General features: G+C 44.0%; 1 protein-coding gene across 11 annotated transcripts in view; it reads left to right on the forward strand.

Annotated features, from left to right (window-relative positions):
- AGAP1 (ArfGAP with GTPase domain, ankyrin repeat and PH domain 1) overlaps positions 1 to 24,258 on the forward strand; it is a 375,831-nt gene that overhangs the window by 74,154 nt on the left and 277,419 nt on the right. The gene's annotated exons all lie outside the window — the stretch shown is intronic.

Raw genomic sequence — 24,258 nt, forward strand, 5'->3', positions numbered from 1 at the left:
TGAAAAATATTTGAGCTTTCCTTGAACCACAGATCCAGCAGTGGATTTTGCAGAAAGCAGCCAGGGTGGTTTGTTGTGGGGAAGCAATAGCAGGGGATCTTCCCTGCACCACCAGCCTGCTGCAGCTCCCCCAGCCAGAAGTTGTGCTAAGAGAATGCCCCGAGTTTGAGGTGCAAGGAGCAGAGCCGAATATTTAGAGCTAGTAACTGAGGATTGTAATATTTTATTGATGTAGAGGCATTTATGTGGGTTTATAATAATCGTGGCGGAAATTGTGGTCTGACCTTGGTTAAAGCCTGAGGTAACCACAACAGAGAGTTGCTTCATATGACTATTTATGCCTGTCCTGTGCCAATATGCTTAAGCTGTTACTCTGTTTTAATGGTATACGACCGTATATATGTGGAGCACAGCCTTTTCAGCCTGGGATAAGCTGAAGACTTGAGTTAATCAGTAACCACCGATATGCAGCATGAAGATGTTCCAGAGAGGCTTTTGTGGATGTGCTGATATCAGGTTTATCTGTCCCAAGGAAGCATTCAGTCTCGTTTTCCAAAAAGCACGTGTCCTGGGGACAGCAGTGCAGTTACACACTGGTAGCTGCGTTGCAGGCTTCTGGTATGGATTAGCAGGTCTCCTGTCAGTCCAGCATCTTCGTCCACTTTCTCCTTTTTTATCCAGAGAAGCGCAGCTTCTGCAGAAGTGCAGTGAGTTGCCTTCCGTTCAAGGCAAAATCGTACGCAGAGCCTCTGTGCGAAGTTTCGGCTGTCGCTTATTGGTGTCCTTCCAGAAAGCTTAAGTTTAAATTTTGTCCTTAATTTCCCCTCTTGCTTCTTAAGAGGAAAAGTTTCATGACATGTTATGATTAGCGTGCCAAATATATTTTAGTATTTTAAGATTGGAATGAGCTGCTGTTCAGCCAAGACTTGTGTGTTGACAATTTGGCTTCTTTTAGTTGAAATAAAACTGGTATGCTCTTGATAATCCTGTGCCTAGATTTTAGAGTAATGATGGAGGTATGGGAGAAATCCTTACTTAAATGTTTTTTTTCCTGTGTAACTAGTTGTAAAAAATTTATTACTTGAAACTTGCTTCCCATGTGACATTGGTATTTAACATGTTTGGTGCTGTGCACGAGTCCTTTGACTTTGTACTTTCTGTGCAATGCCTGCCTAAGGTCTGTAGGGAAAGTATGAGTGTAAAAACATGCCTTTGACATTTTCAACTTGAAATAATCACCCAGATATCCCAATATCAGCCTGTATGATGTACGTTGAAAATCTGTTCCTAATTACCTTAGTCATGTAATGCAATTGTGAACAAGCTGAAGTTTCAGAATTTTTAAAGCAAGAAGGAAGAATAGTTAATCCTGCGTGTGCTTCTTGTTGCTGTGACGTGGGAGAAGGTTGATTTGGAGGGAATTATTCCTGATGTGGTCAGTAAACTGTCTTTGGGCATCAAACGCTTTCTTTTTGTTCTTGCAAACCCATTTGCCATGGCGTTGCTGGCATGAAGCTGACCGAGGTTTTGGGTGGTGGTAGTGGGTGGCTGGCAGAGGTGGTTCCAACACCTCCCTGTAGCAGGAGCACAGCGAGCGGCTGCTGAAGCACTGCGTGCCAGCTGCTGTGAAGGTTTGAGCTGGTCTTTCTTGAGGAACCTGGTGTTAAGGATGCTGCTCAAGGTGGTGGAAATGGAAATGAGGGAAGTGTTTTTGTCCATTTTGAAATAATAATTGTACTGTAGACAAATTCTATATTGATGTTGCCATTCTACTAATGGAGTGTTTTTCTATCTAAAGTATCAATTAGGGTTTTTTTTGAAGTTCACCAGTCCCTATTTTAGTGGTCTTTGTCACGGTATTCAACCTGTAGATGGAATGAAGAAATATATATTCACCCATCCATCCCTCCCTCCCCCTTAAAACTACTTGGAAGAACTGGTCAAGGGAAGTTTTGTTCCTCATCTAAACATTTTTTCGCTTTGAAGTTTTCAGTATTGTTTCTCAGAATCTGGGAAATTATCAGTGCTGCTCTGGAGGAGGAGGACAGCACTGGGGCTGCTTTAGAACAGCAGGTTTCCTCTCAGTGGTCCTCTCTTGTTGTGTTTGTTTTCAGATAACTTTGAATAACACCTCTTGAGGATGTATTAAGCAGATTTGTGGATCAGGATTGTAGACTCAAAAAAAAAAGTGGATTATAAAATTATAAACTGCTCTTTTGATTTTTGGTGGTATTTTAGAGGAGTTATGTTTAAGCTTTTATCTCAAATTCTCTGTAGTTCGTAATCATGGGAAGCAGAAGGAAGCTGAAGTGATCTGTGGGAGGCCTCCGGTCTTTGTGCAAGGCTTCACTTGGGAATCCTTGTTAGTTCTGTGTTGTCTCTTGCTTGCTACCCCGATATGTTTTTACACTGTTATGCTGCAGGCCCTAGCTCTGTAGACCTGCATGGATGAGCAGGCTAAGCTTTGGAGCATTCGCAGTTTGGGCGATGTGCTACCACTGTGCTGGAATTGGCTCCTTTTGGTGTGCCATGTTGGATTTGGAGGGTTTCGGTGGTGTGCTGGTATAAGAGCATGCTCTCTTTCAGCACTGGGGAGGCTCTTTAATGGACTCAAAGTCTTCTGGCTGGTTCAGTTGCTGCAAATGAGTGTTGTCTAGACACTGTGAAAAGAAGATCCAGCAGGTAAAGGAATTGCAGTTGGGTTAAGCATTGTTGAGTATTGACTAAGAGGGTTTTTCATTATTATTTATTGGGCAGTCCCGTGTCAAGCGAAACGAATGCCAGCTGCACTGATACAGCCAGATGATTAAGAACTGAAGTGGTATTAAGGTCACTGGCTGAATTAAAGAATGAGATGGATTAATGCTTGCACAATATTAAAGTGTATGCCAGATGCTAGCAGTCATGGTCTCTCTGTTAAAATTAAAAAGAAATGTAGAATTTTAATGTTGCTCTATATTAACTTGGCAGTTACGCACCTTATGACAGTAATGGATAACTTTCTTGTGATATATCACTGAATACTTATGTAAAATCATTGTAGAGGCATTCATCTCCACTCCCTCATAACTAAACTCCATAAATTACATTAGCATATACGTATTTTGCCAGGAATCTGCCTATCGCTTAGTTTACCAGTGTTGGTAAGTGCGTTGTGTTGATGTAATGAAGCTCATGTGGAGCTGACTAAAACAATTTGCACGAAGAAAAGGGCATGCAAAGCGTGATCTTCTTGCACCTTTCTGATAATTACTGGTTCTGAATTTGAGGCTGCTCAGCGTGACAGGAAAGATGAGGTTAACCCACAGCTGTTAACTAATCCTAGTGAGTCTGGAGTTGATAAAGGAGCATTTGATTTTTCAGAAGTGGATTGTGCCTGTGGAATAGTACGTGGTCTCTTCTGAGACCCAAGGAAAGGTTGAAGTTGCTTGTGTATACTGCTTATAGAGAACTTCCAGCTTCGCTAGTTTGGCCATTAGCAGTTTTACTGGATTTAGCAGTTCTGTTGCACAAGAAAGATGGAATCACTTGTACCAGATGTTGAACCAACTCTCAGCTGCTGCATTTGGCAAAATACAGTTTCAAAGCACCGTGCTCTGTGCGCAGAACCTCAGCTCGTTAGGGTTGTGTTCAGATCTCAGCTTCTTAGGTCACCGCAGAGGAATGATGCGTGAGTTGTGAGTGATGGCTTGGCTCTGCTCTGCAGCCAGAGCTAGTCTCAATACTACTGTGCTGATGACCATTAGCAGTTTAATCCTGATTACTGAAGTACAGCTATTAGGTTACCAAATGATTTGTGAAATAGGGTACTGAAAGAGCATGTAGCCAGTGTTTTGTTTGGCACGGTTATAATCTTAGAAATAGATACTTGGAAAGTGGAGAGTGAGTGCAGCTCTATTTCAAACGCGTGCGTATTTGTGTTCATTCGAGCCACACAGGGTTAAAAAAAAAAAAAAAGCCGTCGTTAATGCAGACTGTTAATGTAATAGTGTTGCTTTTGATAATTGGTGTTAGGATTTCCCCTAGGCAACTGCAGTAAACACACAGCAAAAGGCAGCTTCTGCCAAAAAAAACAGAATGGGCTTTTTCATGTCTGAGGAAAAAGAAATGTCAGTATATTGAACTTGAGAAACGATAATCTATTCTGTTCATGAAAAGCGTACAATATCAAGCTCTTATCTCGATGGAATTTTTGAAACGGAGCATTTGATGGTGTTCATGTTTCAGGCTGGTTTGTAATGACAGTGTTTGACATACTTCTGCGTTATTGACAAAACAGTAGCAACTGTTTTCTTACAACAAAACAGGCAACAGATACCATAAAAACAATAAGCACACAGTGCACTACAGCTTTGTATGATTTTTGTTAACCTCAGAATACGGTAATAAAACTTAAACAGTGGCCCTTGTGATTTGTCGAGGCGATGAGGAGTCAAGCGGGGCTGAGCCCTGGCTGCCTCTGGTGCTCACGGCTACTCCTCAGCCGTGCCGCCCTGCGTGCCTCCTGCACCCTGTGTAACCTCACCCCTGCACGAGGCTCTCACTGGGAGTTCATCTTCATTTACAGCTCCAGGTTTTTACAGTGCGGTGGAACCAGAAAGCGAGCGAGCCTTGGCCTGTAGCTCAGGCTGGCTTGCTGCGCTACAAGGGCTGTCAGCTGTGGAGGTTGCTCAGGGACCTGGGGCAGCGTGCTGGGCGTGAGGGCTGATTTCTGCCCCGGTTACGAGTTGTGCTAGTCTTGATCAGTCTAATTTGAAGGGATATTCATGGGGTGATTTCTCTTAAGTTTAATGGTGTCTTTCTTCATGGGTATTGTTTGTTTTGACTTCTGTTCTTTGAGGTTGCACAGAGAAAGCTGCTAAGGTCACTTGTCTGAAGTTGAAGTGCAGGGTAAATCTCTAGGAGTATAAAGGCAGCATAGAGAAGTCTTTATGAGGACTCTCCCATGGGGTTTGGCCCTACTGCCAGCTACAGTTATTGGCATTTCTGAGGTAGGTACGTTATTTGTGTGGTTCCTGGTTATAAGTATTCCACCTGGATGGTACGCAGGGTTGTATCTAACAAATATGGGAGGTGTTATTTGTAAACTAACTGGGACCTTTTACCTGTGACTTTATTTTCCACTAGCTTATAGATAGAAGAAACTAATAAGTTAAATAACTTGCGAAGTCAAAATTTATCTGTCAGTTCTAGTTGCTCAAACAAGGTTTTGGTTTTGGATGAAGTGGTAAATATGTCCTCTCAGCACCTGGACTTGGTGAAGTTGATTTGAACCTTGCAGGTGCTTAAGTAATCTGAAAGATTGTTGGAAAGAGTTGTGTAGTTATTCCTTTCCTGGTGTTAGCAAAGGGTTCTTGTTCTTTGCAGCATCCAAAATACAGTGAAGTTTGAATGGCTGTGGGGTAAGCTTTACTTTCGTAGATAAAGTCCCATAACAGAACTTTCCTTGCTGGACATTTTAAACACCAGTTTTTGCAACTCAGACTTGAAGGGGAGCTAAAATATTGTGCTGACTGCTGTCAGCTCCTGGCATGTCCAAGTTTTATTTATTTGTTTGCATGTATTTGTCAGTAGGCTTTTCTGGCTGGTTTGCTAGAAAATACAGTTTCCAAAACCACTGTTTTGCTTGTGCTGGGCTTAATGTGTACATATGTACATGTGCATGTATTTTGAGGAGAAGATTCTGTACTACCATGATGTGATTTTTTTCCCCTGCGTATTCCCATGTGAACAGTGGCTTAGTGGCAGTGCCTGTGATTAAGACACGAGGGAAAACTGTTTTGCAAAGCAGGTGCTAAACCACTCAGTGCAGTTGTAGTTGTAAGGACGTGCAACACCTCTAGCAAGCTGCATGCAGTCCTTTGTTGGTTGCTCTGCTTCCTGCAGTGGGTGCATACATTTTTGGGGTCTTAAGACCCAAATATTGTTTCATCCTTGTCTTGGTGTGCAGTTGCATTAGTGCTTACTGTCACTATAAAATGGCACTTTTTCTCAGATGGGTTGCTGTAAGAACAGGGGCCCCCAGCACCTCTAGTGCTGCTCTTATGGAGCATTTTTGCAAAGATGATGCTGTCCCTGCAGTTCTTGAAAGCTGAAGCCTTCTTTGGGATGAGCGTCAGAATTACATACTGCCCCAAATATCTTCTGCTCTTCCAGGACTGTGACTGCATTTGTATCGCGGACAGGCTGCCTGGGAAACTGTGATGTTGACCTAACTGTTCCTTATGCAACATCCTAATTCAGAAGCTCCTCTGTTCAGTGATACAGAAATATTTATGTTGGCAAGGCAACAGCTTTTCTGCCTCAACCTCCAAGTTCTGCAGCGAAAAATCTCACTTTGTGCTCGTGAAGCATACAAGGTTCAATTCTTCTGTAGTTTTAATTATTGAAGCTGTTACACTCAAATACGTAGTGCTCTTCACAACTTTCAGGGTATTGTGTGCAAGACTTGGAGAGAAATCTGGTTTTCCTTCTAGCTTGACTTGACTTGAAAACCACCTGTTCTGTGACATCCTGAGGAACATACTGCTGGTTTCCTTGCTCAGGCTGTTCCTTCTCACAGTCCTCTATGGCAGATCTGTACTGGCTGCCACTGGTATCCATTTTGGTCTGTATATCCTCTTGCCCCCTCTTCTTTGGCAGCCCTACATCTTTGTTAATTTGGTACACTTCCTGACTTAACGTTTATATATTATCTTTCTTCTAGTTCTCTTTCTAGTCCTTTCTATATAGATAGCCCTGTTCTCAACCTCCCCTGATGTGTGAAGCCCCAAGGATTGTTTAAGTAGAAAATAGTAAGTACAGGTAAGTTCTGTCCAGCCAATCCATGGTCTTCCATGCTGACATCCACCTTCATTCCTTATTCCTTGGAGCTGGGGGTGTTGCTTTTCATTAGGTACCTAAAAGGAACCAAGCCTTGCTATCTTGTGGCAGTGCTTCAGTAAGAGACAGATCCATCTGTCTGGCTTGAGTCATTTTTCTGAGAAGGGAGAGCGATTTATCCTTCCTGATTTACCCTTCCTGTTTCTGGCTTCAGTCCTCTCTCACTGGCTTCAGACTTCTGTGACTCCAGGTGCTGGGCAATGAAAATCTCTGAATGCTTTTGCTATTGAAGAAGACATTCTGCTTTAACCTTTTGATTAGAATTAATTTTAAGGTAAACTAAGCAATTACACTTATTTTAAAACACGTATGATTTTGTCTGTTGTCAAGTAGTTTATTAGCTGTTCATGATTTGCTTTTTTTGTCACTGCTATTATTATGTAACAGGTGTTGTAGCACAGTATTGTAATCCCTGTAAATGTCTGCAGGTGACTTTCAAGATGATTTTTTTTCTTGGGGAAAGGAAGGAGTTGGGGATATTAAGTTGCTTAGCCCAAACTCTGCAAGGTGGGCGTGAATTTGGCATCTGTCACTGCTGCTTCAGAATCCAACCAAATCCTTTTCATTCAGCATACACTGATACACGATGTGACTGTTTCGAAAGCTGCTTGTATTGCACTGCTCCTCTTGTATTTGTTGCTGTTCCTGTGCCGCTTCTTTCTTGTGTGGGCACATCTGTGCATTGTCACAGGCTGCTGGCTTTCTGTGTTGTCCAGCTCCTTTTGGCTTCATAACATGTGGTAAGCAGGTGTCAGTTGTGCCATGTTGAGTGAATAGAGGTACGAGTGTCTTCTTCCATAGGTAACCTTCCTTGAACTGTTCCTATAGCTATGCTAGTCCTTAATCTTAGTGTTTCTTGTGTTTAAGAAGTTGCACTAATGTGCTGTTGGTTCTGTAACTTCAAGTGACTGGTACATGTCCTTAAAACTGAACCTCAGCTGTTGAACGTCTGCTGATGCTTTGTACACAGAGAATACTCTTTGTGGAAAACTCCTTTGCTGAAGGCAAAGGCAGGCCTTGAATTATTTAGGAGGAGTTCCCCAGGCATTGGAGATATTGAGTCAAAAGTACTCAAATGCTTCTGTCAGCCTACTGTAGGTCTGCAGGTCAATGCATAGCCAGTAATGCCTTTGGGTTGCCTGGCTCCACTGCTGGCACTGGGAGGACACAGCTGCTCTGCTCTTCCCCTGTTCTTTCCCCTCGCCTGCCCCATATCCCAGGAAGCCAGGCCAGTGCCTCTGCACCTTCTGATGGCACTTTGGTGCTACAAGCGAGTGCCGAGGGATTCATCTTGTTTCCTTGTGTGAGAAACGAGCTGAGTGCTGCCATACAGACGCATACCAGTGCTCAAGACACACCTTGTGAGACTTGGTTAGCCTGACACCAAGCAGTGCCCTTTTCTGCTGAAGTCACTCAGCTCAGTGTGTTTCCAAGTGAGATTTTTTAAAAACTACTGCATCATGGTTATTTCCATAAAATAATCCTTTTTTTGATTATAAAGGATGCTCGGTTTGTTGTCTTCAGTACGCCTCCCATGCTGGCTGCCAGTTCCTAGTACCCAAAATGTCCTTGTTAAATGTATCAGTGATGGTTTGCTTTAATGAAGAGAGGCTAGCTGCTGTCCCCAGGAGAACACGTGTTGTGGCTTTGTCCTGCTGGCAGTGAAGTTCCCTCGATTTACAGCCTTGTATTGGACAGGCTTCTGATAATCCAGAGGTAATACCAGAGGCACAGCGCTGGAGAAGTTTTTGTTTCCACGTGTAGTTGCACCTCTTAACAGTGTTTGCCAAGTGTCAGAGGAAGAAGATGAAGCTAAAGGACTTCCTCTAAAAAAAGGTATAAGAAAATGGTGGTTAAACTGTACAGAAGTGCATGGGCTGTTCCAACTCATGGTGTCATCACAAAGCTTTTGGTCTGGGTTAAGACTGATCGGTGGCAGGCATCTGTTCACACCCGTGTCTCAGAAGCCATCAGTAATACCTTGTTGTATTTGAGACCTGGTGAGAAAGTTGTGCTTGGGCGTGGGCGAAGTGGTTAGCTTTCTGTGCTGGTGCTGTGTTTTATCTTACTGAAAGAAAACCATGTAACATGTGAACTGCTTCTCATAAAGGACAGTGAGTGCTCTTTTTGGGGGCCTGACCCTTGTTGTATGCCCTGAGCAGGGCTCTGGGGCAGCTCATCCTGCTGGTGGCCTGCAGTTCTTCTCAAGACATGGGGTGAACGGGTGTTAGCTGAATGCCATTGAAGGCAAGCAGCTCCACTTCAAATCACCTTTATTACTCACTTTTAGTCTTAAAAGTGTCTGAGCATATCTCATGTCTCAGAAATCCCTAGATATTTTCAAGTAAGGAAATACCAGTGCTTGCTGCAGCTGATGGTATTTGAGCTCATAATGTTGCTGTGAACGAGGAGTGAAGCTCATAGGAACAAACTTCAGGCTCTGGGTGAGGTGGGGATGGGGCCCTCTGGCAGAGGGCACGAAGCTCTCGGAGGGAATTCTTGATTTCCAGTTCAGGTATCTGTGAAGCTTCCTGGGTGACTCAAGGTAAAGTTGTTACGAATCTGATTGCAGGCCCCAAATTTGCGAATGATACACTACCAAAAAAAGTAGGCTGAGATCAGATAAGTGGGATCTGTGTTTGGAGCCTTGGCGGTGTACAAAGACGTGCGAGCAGGCTTGGTTCTTGCTGTGCTGGTGTAGGGGTGGTAATTCCGCAGTCACGCTGAGTTGCACTGAAAGCTTGGTTGCAGGAATCCTTCGCTTTTTCTTTTCCCTTCTTATCTCGTGCTGTTGTGAGCATAATGGGTGGGAAGCACAGAAGCAAAATCGTGTTGGTGGTTTGCTTTATGCTCAGGCTCGGTGGTTGAGCCCGCCAACTGGTGCGGCTGCCCTGCCTTTCGGGTCTGTGGGAGCTCTGCAGCAGCAGACATCTGTGTGTGCCTTCTGATTTTCGTGTGTGAGCGAATTACCTGCTAACCTCCAGCCCTTTGTATTTGCCTATTTTTAACCTGAAGCAAGGAGGAGGCTTTCTGGTAAGTAGGGGCTTATCACAGGGCACTGCAGGCATCTTAAGGCTTGTGGCTCTGCCATCTTCCTCCAGCAAACAACGCTGATACAATGAAAGAACACTTGCTAAAAATCATTTTGAAGAGCATCCCAAGTTGTGCTCTGTTAATCCTCTCAGCTCTGAATTACCACTAGTGGTTAAATGTCGCGTGCTGCTGAATTTCTTCTCTATCTTAAACTATTTCCAAACAGAGATGAACTGAGCAGCGGAGGAACAAAGGCTGAAGCTAACCAGGTGTGGTGTGCGGCTGGCACGGCACCGTTTGATTCCCGCGGGCTGGATTCTCCAGGAATGCGCGTGGAATTCCTGCTGCGAGGCAGCCCCGTGCTCAAAGGTCAGCAGTGCAGGGTGCAGAGGAGTGCCAGAGCCTGCTGTGGCTTCCCAGCTAGCGCACTTTCTGGAAAGGATTTTGAGGATCCTGGACTATAACCGAGCCTAAATTAAAATGGAGATTTTTTTATTAGTTCTCTGGAACAATGATTTATAATCCCAAATGCCCTATCCATTCCTGCAGCTTGCTAGCAGAAACGAATTGTCTTATCTTCAGGGACAGTGAGGATTAAAGTACAGATCTGTTTGTCGCTCAGCTGTACTTGCATCTTTCAGAAGTGCCCATCATTCAAACCGTGGCTTCTGGCACTAGGTCCTGCGGGGTAGATGAGTAGGACTCTCAATACCATTCATGATTTTTCCAGAATCTTCCATGACACAGACTCGGCCAGAGCAGCCAGCCACCAGGATTGCCTGCACTGGGTGCTTTGCTCAAGGGAGAGAAACTTCCTTTAGGGGGGATTTTACCAAAGTGTCTATGGGGCAATTTTAATCTGAATTTTTCTGAAACTGTTCTGGATGCAGGGTGCAGTCAGGTATTAGGAAGCGTTAATATCTGTGGGGTCTCCTCCTTGGGGAGCTTCAGGAGGCACCGGGACATGGGGCTGGGCACCCTGCTCGGGGTGTCCCTGCTGGAGCAGGGCTGGGGTGGGTGGGCCCGGGGGTCCCTTCCCACCTCAGCCAGTCTGTGAAGACTTGGTTTGGAGGGACCCTGTTGTCCCTTTTAATTTTTATATCAAGGCAGGAGGTCTGCAAGGAATCAGGAGCTGCTGCTGATTTTTAACTGGAGATTGTAAAGCCTGTGGGTTATTTTCATTAGCCCTTTTCTTCTACTCCCTTGCTACAGACATGCATTCCCAGCCCAGTTCCCTAAATTCCTGTTGGCTGTTCATCCTCGTCTGTGGCAGCAAGCAGGTGATGAAACTGCCTTCCCACATCTGTCTCCACACAAAATTGATCGTTACTGCCCCGAGAGCTTCAGTGATACACGCGAGCATCTGGGAAGGGCGGCTTTCCTGGGGTTGGTTTGGTAGGGGAGCAGAAACCTGCCTTGAAAATAAGGGACTCCAGAACGAAGAGGGGTTTAGTTGCTTTGTTAATTATAGTTTTCCTCCAGGTAATTGTTAAGTGATGCTATGTTAACTCCCTCCTATGCATAAATGCTTTTCCCCATCAAAACAGAGGTTCTGTTGTGCTTGTGGATTATGTGCTTTCAGTCATGTGTTAGTATTTAATGCGAGTATACTTTGTCGTTCAAACTTAATTATAGTTATAAAATCTCTGTAGGTCTTTAATGTGCTTGCGGGCACATTGTGGGCCTTCACCTAGGGTTCCTTTTATTCAGCTGGAGTAGAAAAGGAATGAGAACACCAAAGGAAATTGTTCTTTGAGTAGCTCCCAGCAATTCTCTCAGAGATATAGGCAACACGCGTCGAGGTTTTCTGCAGTAACCTTGCATCCCCTCTCCCCTCTAAGAAAAGGTGTTGGGATTAGGATCCTCTTCTCTGTACTTACAGAGTGCATATATCACAGCTTGCCTTAACCTCTACCCTTGCCAAGTATGTAAGGAATTGACTGATAACAAATCCCTTCCCATCCCCAAATAAAGAAGAAATGTGATGTGTTTCAAGCAGGCATGCTGGTCTGCATTTTTAGGGCCCCAGGTTGAAACATTAGTTTTAATGGACTTAACGTTGCCCATGAATAGTATGGATAAAGTATGAGCAAGGCGAAATACATATTTTCACGTGAAAGCAGTTCCAAGCTGAGGGCTCAGCTTTAGTACTGGGTTATGGAGCAGGTTACTGCGTACTGCTGACTTACCAAAGTGTGCGCAGTCCTGTCTCCATGAGCATAAGATATAAAACAAGCTTCCTTTGGTTCTAGTTTCCTTCCAAGTCAGTACGTATCCTGTCCCCAAATGCTCTGCTTCTTGTGCAGCTGTAGTAAAATGTGTGTAGCTGAAATAAAACATTCATTTCTTTTTGGACCTGATCTGAGTTTATTGCATAATGCTGTGAATGTCACTGTGCTCATCAGGGATATTGCTGGCCTTCCTGTTTGCATGTGCTGCCCCTTACCCATCACCTTGTACCAGCATGACAGAGAGCTCTGGCAACAGGATCCCTCCCTAGGGGAGGCTGGTGGAAGGGTTCCTTGCAGAATCCTGCCTGTTCAAGTGAACAGAAATGAAGTCCTGTATATTCTGGGCATTGGCAGAATTGCCTTTAATAAATACTTGACTAAGAAGCCTTGAATGTTGGATGTGAGCTCAAGGAGCTTCAAGTGACAAACAGAATGGTTGGTGGGAGCTTGTATCTTCTGAAATGTTTTCAGGGTGGTTCCTTTGCTTTGCAAGCCTGTAACATCCAAATGGGCAGCGTTCCTCCTGGTAGTCCCAGTTCTTCAAAGGATAATTTGCAATATTTTGGCCTTTCCAGAGTGAGTAGACAACTGTTCTCAATGTACCCTTTGCTGACTTGTTTAGTCACTTTTTTTAGCTTTACTTGTGATTGCATGTAGTATTTGGGGGGAAAAAGGCGTGAGGGGAGTTCTGTTTCAGATGTGAAAATGTTTCTATCCTGAAATATTTTCCCATTGTTGTTTGTTCTGGAAAGGTACGTGCTCAGAAAACTGGCACCGTGCTACTGTTTTGAAAGGAATACTGATGGTAGTACTGGCATTTGAGTGGATTTGTCCTAGATATTTCACATGTAATAAGATAAGATTGACGGTGTCTCTGAAAAAACAGGTTTTATTACATTTTTTTAGACCAGAGATACCTAACAGAGCAGTGAATTACAATAGGCAGTTTTCTTGATCTTACTGCTTGTGGTTGGTTTTTCAGCTGACTTCCACCGGTGTCACAGCTTTTCCTGAATATTTTGACTTTTAGTAAATATTCCAGAAAGTGAATTCCACATATGAGTTGAGTGCCATTGCCGTTAACTGTAGAATCTACAGCTGGGCTTACTGTCTTTGCTCTCCGGTGAACCCAGCTGTGTGGTTCAGTTTCCCTTCTACCTCCCGAGCTGGGCAGGTTGTGGTTAGGGTTCCTGCTCCTGTGCTCGGCTGCGTGGCTCTCAACACACTGGTGTGAAGCAAGCGCGTGCATTTGTCACCATGCAGTGGCTTGTCTTTAGACTTGGTCAGACCAAGACTCGACGTATTCTTTTTTCAGCCTGCCGCTGCTCCCATGGGTATGATGAGCTCGTTCAGTAATGGTGCATTTTTCCTTACAAAATGGCTGGCTGGTTGTAGGACCTTCCTAAGCTCGCTGCCCTTGTTGTGCTGCAGCGGGCATGCTGGGGACTGGCATCCAGAGGACCCCTCTCATATCTAATACATAAATACATACACAATCCTAGTCTGGTTGCAATGTCTGTATTTCAAGCAAGCTCCTGTGCACATCAAATAATCTTACGTATGTGTCTAGGCTAGTGAGCTCCTGATGGGTTTTGGGGTCAGAAGGTACATCCTGTTTCTCTTCACTCCTGTGCTCTCTTTCGCTGTACTTTGGAGCTTTCTGTGCTAAGGAAGCTTGGAGTTACAAAAACACTTGTGTTAAACTCCAGAGCATAAAATCCCTTTAAGTCAGTCTTACCACCTTTGTTTTTTCGTCACATTTGCTTTAGTGGAATACAAACCCGACGGGCTAAGACTAGGAAACTGTAATTGTGGAACCAATAAAACCAGCGGGAAGTTCAAAGGTATTGAAATAAGCAGTCTTTTCGGAACTTTTTAAAAAAACTTATGAAGTCTTGTTTTTCTTTTTCCAGCAGATGACTTGAGCTTAAAACCTCAACCCTCAAGGTGGTTGTGGGTATAGTGGTGGCGGTTTGTGTTTTTTCTTCTTTTCGAGGGCTTCAGCCAGAGATGCTGGGAGTGCTCCTGGGGCATGTCTCTGGGGCACAATGTATAGGCAGCACCTGAAGCTGAGACAGCTCATGTAAATCCAGGTTGAACTACAGTGTAGCTTTTGGAGTCTTTGGGTTCCTGGTCAGGTAAGAAGCTTCAGGAGTGCAGGAGTGTCATTTAATTTCCATACCATTTTTTTGAGCTAGAAACTCGGGTGGCTGTTGAATTTTATATAAAGCAGGAGGTGATTTTAGAAAGCAAGAGGTGATTTTAGTATTGGCTATTCTTGGAGAATTGCAGCAGCTGCATTACATTGAACCTACCGGAGGCTGGCAGGCCAAACGAGGTGTTTTCGTTGACATCTTGAAGCATCTGACCAGAGTTGTGCAGATGTGTTCAGCACGTTCTGGTGCTGCTATTAGGACAGAGTACTTGAAAAATGAAGCCTAAGTCTAGTTTTCAGTATGCTCCTGTGCTGCTTGTAGCTTTTGTCCCTGGGCATGTTATAAATAACTTCTTCTCAGTAGGTTTTGAATTATTTCAAGAACTTCCACAACCTTCAAGTTACTGCAAGGGGAAAACATCCTGTGCTGAAGGAGTCTTGAAAGAATGGCATCGTATTTCTCCTTTACAATTAAATCTATGCTTAGGGGAAGGTGGGGGATTTTTGTGGTTTGGAGTAGTTTGGGTTTATGTATTGTTTTTTGATTAAAAACAAAACAAAAAAAACCCTCTCCTTTAACATAGTTTGAGTCTGTTTTTTTTCTTTTTGCGAGAGTATTCACATTTTTAGGGCAGTTACGGCATGTTTAGGCTTAGTGTTTTGTCAGTACTAGTGGTAAATATTTTCATAACCGACTTTCTGTGGAACTAACCGGCAAATGTCTTCCTGTTAACTTCAAAATAATTAAAAATGACACTTACTGTATGTCTGTATTGCATACCAGGGTAATATACCAAGGTTCAATTACTTACACCTAAAAGCTTGACGTTCTTAATCTTGACTAAGCTTTCCCATTTTTTTTTTCCAATTTTGAAACGGGTGATGTTGGCTTTCCATTTTCTAAAACATGTTTCCCAAAAGAACTATGGTCATGAATTTCAAAGGTTCTGTTTAGCAGGAAAAAAAAGATCAACAAAGGTTTGAGTGGCTTTTCAATTTAATATGAAAAACAGCGTGTGTGACTGTGGACTTTTGAGCTACCCATGCAAATCACCTTCCAACGTGCTTAAGTTTGCTTTTTCTTTTTCCTCTAGGTGAAAATGCCCCCGGCTTTAGTTGTGTTTACGGCTGCTGAGCTGTAGCTGCCCAGTTGCCCGTCCATCTAGAGAGGTTTGTTGGAGTCTCCTCTAGGTGCACGGGAAGATAGCTGTCTGCTCGGTGAGCAGCAGGTCGGGCCTTTCTACATTTGTTGGTTTCCACTTCGTTTGGGATGTTATCCAACCAGATTTCGCTTGGCCTCATGAGTATTGAGACTTCGGCAGTATTTTATACTTTGAAGAGACAAGTAAATTTTGAAAGCATCATCTGTTGATGCAAGAAATCTACCAGTAGTAATGGCATTTTCTTCTCCCCTTGACAGCAGCTTTTAGTTCAAGTTCAAGCTGGTGTGTGTGTGTTTTAACGAAAAGAAAGAGAACTTCAGCTTGCATTCCTCAGTTCAGCAGGTTTGGGGGTAAGGGCAGCAGGTGATTATCAAGTCTGAAAGACAACAGGGAAGTAGAGTGACTTGTGTTTACAGATTTATTGACTACTAACATGCTGAGATTAGTCGAGATAAGTCTTCTAATAAGTTGTTGCAAAGAAATAAGCTTTGCTGCTGGTTTGATTTAGCACAGTGGTTGATAAATACAAATACTTGGGAAGGATGGAGGGGCAGGCATTGCAAAACAAACCATGTAGATAGTGAGGCTGGGCATTGCTCGAATAGTAGATCAGAACTTTATGGACAAGCAAGTAATAGATAATTTAAGGTGCAATGCTGAAGTACTTATGGAGGAGGAGATAATTTCAGTTCTGGAGATGTTAGATGTGGTCACAAGTAGATAGGTAATGGAGAGACGTAACTTTCAGCCTAAAATCCTTAGCGTGATCGTATTCACTGCATTTATCTCAAACTGTTCCTTGATAGAGACTTGCCTGGACAGAAATGTCTTCAGCTCTTTGTTTAGAGAGCCCCGTGTGGCTGCTTGCTTGTTTTTGTTATAGGGTGAACGGTGAAGCTATTTGAGTTATTTAGAAGTGGTTTGGGTAAATGAGTCCAGTAGTCACATGTGCTGTGACATGTCTGTTAACGTGGTTTTATAATCATCCCATGAGACATTCCCCATGACACGTTTGTCAGATGGGCAGGGTTAATTTTGGCATTTTATTTTCTGCAGGCAGTGCGCGAGGTTTTTCAAAAGCAAACCCCCCTCCACACACACACACACAAACCCCTCTCGTGTAAGAGGCAGCCTGGATGATACGATTTTATCAACTGATGCAGATTTCTACTGCAGTGCTGGTTGTGTATTGTTAATCTGCTAGATAATTTTGTTCTTGTGCATTATGATGCATAGAGACATTCAGTAGGCAACAGTGTTCAAGTTTTTTTTCCAATTTAGCTTCAGCGTAGTTTCCAATACTCATAATCATTTTAAATTGCTATAGGTGACAAACGTGCCTGTGATTGTGTACACACTGCAGCTATTTAGAAACCGGAATGCAAGCAATTATTGGTGTGTATAGATAGTGTGTGGGATAGAACGGGAATGGTGAACATATGTCATCTGTAATGATGAAGGTTTAATTAAAATTATCTGATGAGAAGCCGCAGAACAAAGCATCTGGCCGGCACGCAGGCAGGGTTGGCAGTGCTGGAGGCATGTGCCCAGCCCGGCTGTGCATGGCGGCGGGGAAGCGAGCGCTGGGCAGGGGAGCGTGGTCTGGCTGGAGCGGAAGGCAAGGCTTCGGGTCTGCACGCACCCCATACCCAGCTCTTGGCTAAAAGCAGCAGGCTGCTGTTCAGTGCTTAATTCTGGCTGGCCACCTAGCAAGGTGATCCAGCATGAAATGCTATGTGCCTTTTCACCTTTTTCTTGACTCATTTATCTTTATGTATATCAGCTTATTCACACAGTGTCAATTTATTTAGCTTTATATCCATTGGCTCCAGCTGACATTTAAGGAAAGGGCAGCATTATTTGATAGACTTCTTCCATTAGGTTTCCTCACAATCTGTAGCCTTAGTGACTTGGCTTGAGCCCACGACAGCGTTCTGTAGCAGTTCCTAACAACACGTAAATATTAACACGTTTGCACTAAAGGCTGGCACCAAAGCAGATAAACTCAGCAAATTATGCCATGTGAGCTGAGTGAGAGGAAGGCGAGGTGGACAGTATGGATTATCTCAGTCATTTTATTTTTGCTGGTTTTGTAGCACATTCTACTACCTGGAAGAATGCTGCTGTAACGTAAGTACAAGCTCCTAGAACTATTCATCCTGATTTTTTTTTTTTCTGTAGTGGATATTCTGGCTTAGAACCAGATACGTCTTGTCAAATGTGGCCTTGCTCTCAGTGGATTTGTGGCAATTTACCTATATGAAAGAACACCACCCTTTAAAGTCTGATTGCTACTCCTGTGAGTCAGCAGAGACATGAATGAGGGGTGGTTCTCAGCCCATAAGGAAATACTTCAGCGAGTGATAAAGGTGAAGTGTTAATTGGAGCCAGCTGACTGCATTGCCTCTGCCTTCTGGAGGCTTGTACTTAAAATTTTGTGCATCCCTTACCCCAGACCACTTTCTGTAAAATGACTTGTGTTTTCTTGGCTGGCTCTTGTTGCTCTTTAGGATGTGAAATATTTTATTCACCCATAAACATGAAATAACTTTGCAATTGTGAAGAGTGGAGAGATTTTGGTAGTGAGAATATCTCACTTCTGGGATTATAACTGGAGACAAAGGCCTGCCCGTTTTTTTTTTCCTGCGTGTACGGTCAATAAGCACGTCTGGTTGATTTGAAGACTTGAAGCTAGCTGCAGAGCTCTCTAAACAGAATAAAAAGCGGTGAGAGGCAGACTGATTGTCCAGCCTTGATTGCCCTGACATACAGCTCTGTGCCAAGTTGTAAGTCTTGGGGTTAGGTGGCATGAGCTCTGGAGGAGACAGAAGTAGGATGTGGTTTGAACAACCTTACAGGAATCACTTGGGACCAAGTGTCAAGCTGAGACTTGTTAGAAAAGCCAACCCATGGGGCTGCAGTTGCAGTATACAACCCTGCTGGCTGCCTTGCTGGCCGAGGCAGTTGTTAGGCTTGTCCTTCGGTGTCATTTGTGGCCCAGATTTGAAATTTGGCTGCTTTTTGGTTTTTCATCCCCCCCAGGCTGCATGAAGGACTTTGTAGTTGAGTATGTTTATGTGTAACAGTGGACAACAGTAGAAATCTTCAAAACAGTTTCGAAAGGTACCTATTAAAAGCACAAATTAAAGCAGAACTATTCTGGCACCAGTGAAGTCCTTAATAAAGCACGATATTTGTACTTGGTTGATATCTGGCCTTTTGAAAGCTCAGCTTTTGTGTACTTAAGATTGCTTACTCTAGCTGAAATTGCTTTCTGTTGGTTCAACTTCTGCATGAATGTAGGAAAAAATAGTGTCTTAGGCAATTTAGGATCATCTCTCTTTGTTTCTATAATGGTAGAAGTAGAGCAGCCGGGTTCAGTCAGCTTTTTCTGTCACTTGAAGCTTCTTGGAAGGTAATTATATTGTGCGAATATGTAAATTCTCTTTCCTGTTTGGTTTTACTGTAAAGGTTTTTTTATCTTTCAGATCAGATTTTCTTCCTGCAAAAGTGGGTTTGTGTTCTTTGTACTCAAAATATCCCAGGTCAGCATGGAGTTGTGTATTTAGCCCAGTGGCAGGAAAATGCTCTATAAAGCAGCCTGGCACGGCTTCTTTGAGCTGTGTTGGTTCCGTTCCTGGTGGTGGCAGTGACTTGGAGCCTTGCTGAGTAGGTCGGGTTCCAGGCAATGCTTCTGCAGGTAACGTCTGCTGGTGGGATGAACTTTTCCTGCTCCATAACGTCATGAACACGATTTCCTAGAGCAAGGTTCCCCTGGAAATACCTGCTTTCCCTGCCATTCCAAGACCCTTCTCCTCCTTTTGCTGTCAGAATTAGGCTTTTGTTATCCAACGAAGAATATCACTAATTGGTATTGTAGCCTGCAGTGTGGCAAAAACTCACTTTTATGCAGCAAATGGAAAGTTCAGCAATGACAACTAAGTGTGTATTTTTAGTACCTTGTCAGATTTCTTGGACTAAAATAGGTATATTCGTTACAGTTTGAGCTGGGTGCTGCTCGAATGTTTCAGCTAGAAGTGATACTACCCCTGCCATGCGCTGTGTGCAGTAAGCAGTATGTTGTACACACACCGCTCTGGGACAGAGCCAGACTTCACGTCATTTGCATTTCAGATGCATCCCGCTACTGTTGCATGGCAGACATTGAGGTTCGTGCTTATTATCAGAGTATTAAATCTCCAGCTGAAAAATTATTAGGCAGAATCCCTGTATAGGTTATTGCTAATATCCACTGGTGCTCGTTAAGCTGCTCGTCAGTGCCTGACCCAGGGAGAGTGACTCGCCAGCAAAGGGCGACGCAGCTGAAGATGACTGAACATTTGCTGGCTGCTGTGTAAGGATTAAAAACCTTGGTTCCGGAGAAAAAACAAATTCTGTGTTTTTGAGATTTAGTGTGTTATGCAACTGTCCTGTGACATTTCAAATAAACTCATATGAAAAGCCACTTCCTAGAGTTTTTCATGAGGTTACATGGATGGTCGGGCTTTGGCTTGCTCATATGGTCTCTGTGAAAATGTTGGAGAGACGGAGTGCTAAAAATATTTTCTAAACCCCACAGCAGTGGTTTATGTCAGCCTTCCTGAAGGAACGAATCCCTTTAATTAGTAAGACAGTTTGGTTTATTTTTGGGTTTACTTTGTTTTCAATTTGGGTTGTGAACTCCTATGCACTGTAGTTCAAAAATAAAATTAAAAAAATTTAAAAAAAAAAGACCTAGTGCAGCTGTTAGCAGCAGCTGCAGTGTGCACTGTGGCTGTCCTGTTGCCTGTCCTTGCCTGGGAAAAAATAAATCCTTTTTAAGAGGGAGGAGAAGCCAAAAAAATTTGATCCGCAACAGTAGCTGACTTGATGCGATAACCACATTTGTTGTCTTTGCGCTATCAAAAGGATGGTTTCTTGTTTCCCTTTCTTTGTAGAAGTTATGCATTCATGGCACCACGGAAGGTTGAACTGAAATTGTCCAACGTGGGTGCGCTGATTTTTTGCAGTTAAATCATTGTTCAGGTAAACGTGTCAAACCTGGTCTCATTACTGCCATCCCTGAGAACAGGAGTGTCAAAATGCTTGAAATGGGGTTGGTTGGGTTGTCCTTGGGTTGCCTTCTCCTAGTGCTGGCTGCAGTGCTCTTGTAAGCACAGGGGATGAGGACTGAGGTGATGCCAGAGCATTTTCGTATTGCAATCCTGTTGTACACAATTGGAGGGGAGGCCCTTAAAAGGGGGAAAAAAATGGAGGAATTAGCATTTTTTCACCATGAAGACGAATTTTCAATAACAGCACTATTTCTTGAAGCTACCGTGTGTGAAGTAGCACTACAGCGTCCTGCTTTGGGCTGGGATGGAGTTAATGTTCTTCACAGGAGCTGGTGTGGTCCTGTGCTTGGCTGGGGCAGCCTGGGCCAGCTGTCCTGGCTGCGTCCCCTCCCAGCCCCCTGTGCACCCCCAGCCCCTCGCTGTGGGGGCGGCACGAGGAGCAGAGCGGGCCCTGGCTCTGTGCAAGCGCTGCTCTGGTTTTTGGTCATTTTGTTATGACTCACAGGCTGTAGCCATTGGTGTGGCTACAGTTGTTTTATTTTATGGCTTTAAGGCTGTTTGGGGTTATTAAGAGCCTGCACTGGTGGTGGTGCTACAGTAGAGGCCAACACCCTGCTTGCTAGCACTGAAGCGTACCAGAGATCTTCCTATGGTTTTGGGTTTGGGATTCTTCCAGACACTTCTCGTAGTGAATTTAGGTTGTTAATGTGCTTGAGTTCACCTTAGTAAGTAAGAACATTGTTGGGAAAGAATAAAAGGCATTTTGGGAAAATTGGCCTCCAGCTTTCTTTTCTCAGCTCATTGAAAGGCAAGAGGAGGCTGTGGTGTTAATAGGGAGCAGAATATGAAGAGACAGCAACTTGTGACATGTTGGAAGCAGCATTGTAGAAAGGGATTAATTTTCAATGTGGCTTTCTCTAGGATGTTGTAGATCAGCCCAGAACAGCAGCATGAAGGTGTAGCAGGAAGAATCGGAGAAAAGTGGCTTCTTTTTCCGAGCTGTCCTTTCAGTGGGTAGCACTTGTGTTGCAGATCAGTGGCTGCTGAAAGCATCAGAGCCGGTCTGTAAGTAAGGTGCAGGTCTCTCGGGTGAAGCTCAGTTGTTTGCGAATTCAAACTCTGTGTAGGTTTCTGCAACACTTGGAGCCTGAGGTGTGTGCCCGAGGTGGTGGGGCCTGCTGAAGCTCAGGGAGCACACTCAAGTTTCTTGGCATCACCCAGGAAACACGGATGAGAATATAGCCAGAGGGGAAGACTTTGTGAAGACTACGGAACAGTTTCATTCCTGGTTGAGTGTATTTCAAAAGAAAATATTGCCAGTTTTGGGCTACAATTCAGCTTTGTAAATCTCAAGTAGAAAAATATTAGTGAGTTAATATTGTTCATAGCCTGGATTTTATTTATTTATTTATTTTGATTCCAATAAAAAGCCACAGTAGCCTCAGAAGCCTCTGGTTCTGTGTGAATTTAGATCCCAGTGATTCACACTGCTGCACTAATTTTTCACACAGTGCGTGGTGCTGGGCTTGGAGCAGAGCTGGTGCGCACAGTGCTGATGGGCAACGCGGTGAGTGCTCGTTTCCATCCCTTCGCAGGTTCACGGCATCACTTTTGACACATTCTCTTGCTTCTGCTCCAGGCTTCTCAACTCTGCAAGGGTAGATGGGGGACAGGTTGGCTGCAAGGAGAAGGTGGAGCAATAGCTGTTGGTTGCAGCTCCAGGGATTTGGGCAACAGGTTTTCTTTCCTTTTTTTCCCCACAAACTTGTGGTTTTATATGGGAATGGGAGTTTAAAGAGGCTTTCTGCTGTAGTTAGTCACCGAGTCAAAAGCTCATCTGAGAAATGTTCTGAGTTTCCAAAATAAGAATTTCCTATATGCATAGGTCTGTTTTCTGAAGTGCTCTGCCATAACCGGTGCATTTTAAAGAGGAAACTGGTAAAGGAAGCTGCTCTTCTAAAGGACCATTTAGCTATGTGCTAACTCTTTTAACCTTTGCTGTAAGTACTTCTAAGGCAAAAGGTAATGGTAGCCCTCAGACCTCTTGCATGGTTGCTTTCTGCCTGTTTCAGGACATTTCTCCTGCTCAGCTGTACCTTGTACTAAGATGCGCAGGTTTTTTTTGATGCTTTGCTGGTTTTATGCTGTTTCAGTGTCCTGATGGGTGAACTGTCTCTTAGGCAAAGCAATAACAAAATCGAGTAGGTGGGCATTTTCTTTATTACAGGAAGAAAACAACAAAAGCTAATGAGGCATTTGAAGGAGCACCAAAGTTGGGTGCCCGTCTGAGGCTGGTTCCAGATGCTGGGAAGAGATGAGAGAAGGGCATCGAGGTACTTGTCCCGTGAGCACTGGGGGGGACAATGTCTTCTGACCTGGCAAAAACGGGGTGTTTCAAATACCTGCCCCCGCCCCAGTTTCGTGCTTTGGGTTCTCTGTCCCAGCTATTAGGAAATAAACCTTTCCGTCTTAGCGGATCTATTTGCAATTGAAAAAGGGGCCCCTTTTCACTGCTTCCTTGGGGCTGAAACTAAGGCTTTCGTATTGGTTCCAGTTCAGCATTAATTCCCTTTGAGAGCATGCCTTGGATTGCATTAACATTTTTTTGACGTTTGACAAAAGCCTTGTTTAAACAAGTTAGATGTGCATCAGGCTAATAAATATAAAAACATAAGATTGTTCCTGCTGTGCTGCTCTCTGGAGAACAGTGTCTCATTTGTATATTTTCCACTAATCATCTCCAAATCTTGCATGGGTGATATCAAGTTAGGGAAAGTGGACTTAGTCTTACATATGGTGGAGTCAGGGAAAAAAATGCTCTGTTTTGACAACCAGCATAGCAATCTCTGAGACATGACTTGAGTTCTAAAAAATGTTTTTAGAAATGTGTTGCATAAACAAGTCATAATTTCCCTTGTGGAGAGGAGAAATGTTTTTCTAGATGTACTTCTGTGCAAACATGCTGGACCCATTTTCTGTAGCCACAAGTGAAAGAACTGAAAGCAGGGCTGAACGCTGCGATGCTAGAGCACAGACCTGGGTCGATAAGCAAGGGGGTTGGGACACGAGTCAATGTGAAATTAACTGAACTTAGGCGCAGAAATTTGCTGTATCAGGGTGCTGGGGTTTCACCAGACGGTGCGGGCTGCCCTTGGTGCCCTGCAGAAGAGTCGACATCCTCGATTGCACCGCTGCTTGTCTCGCAGTCTTGTCTAGCGCCGCTTCCTTGCGGGTTCCTTGGGAGGGAAGAGCGCAGCGGTAGCAGGCGTGGGGCATAGTGTGGCTCACAGGCTGAAGGCTCAGCTCCGTGGTGGCTGGGGCAGAGCCGGCCTTGGTGGGCCTTCATCATGCAGTGCACAGGCCTCCGCCTGCCGGAGGTGGCTCTGAGGTGTACGTGATGTACTGGAAGTCACGGCTCACAAAGTTACAGGAGCTCTTTAGAGGAGGACAAGGGACATGTGCTCAGTGTTTTTTACTTGAGGGCCGAAAGCTTTACTCTTGCTAGGGACTTGAGCTAAGCTACCCTCAGTTAAAAGGGAGGCTTCTCTTGTGTATAAAACTAATTAAGTAGGAAATCACCTATAGAAATAAATATCTTATTTTTCCCTTTGGAAAAAAATCAGCAGAAAGTCTTAGAGGAATCCATTCTACGACCTCTTCTGGTTACGGTAATAGTAAGGAGATGCAGTAGGGTGACAATTGCCTGTTCCTTCAAGGCAGTGACACTCAGGAGCTCATTG

The sequence above is a fragment of the Anser anser genome (assembly GCF_964211835.1).
Source record: "Anser anser genome assembly, chromosome: 6".
In the NCBI taxonomy this organism is placed as follows: domain Eukaryota; kingdom Metazoa; phylum Chordata; class Aves; order Anseriformes; family Anatidae; genus Anser; species Anser anser.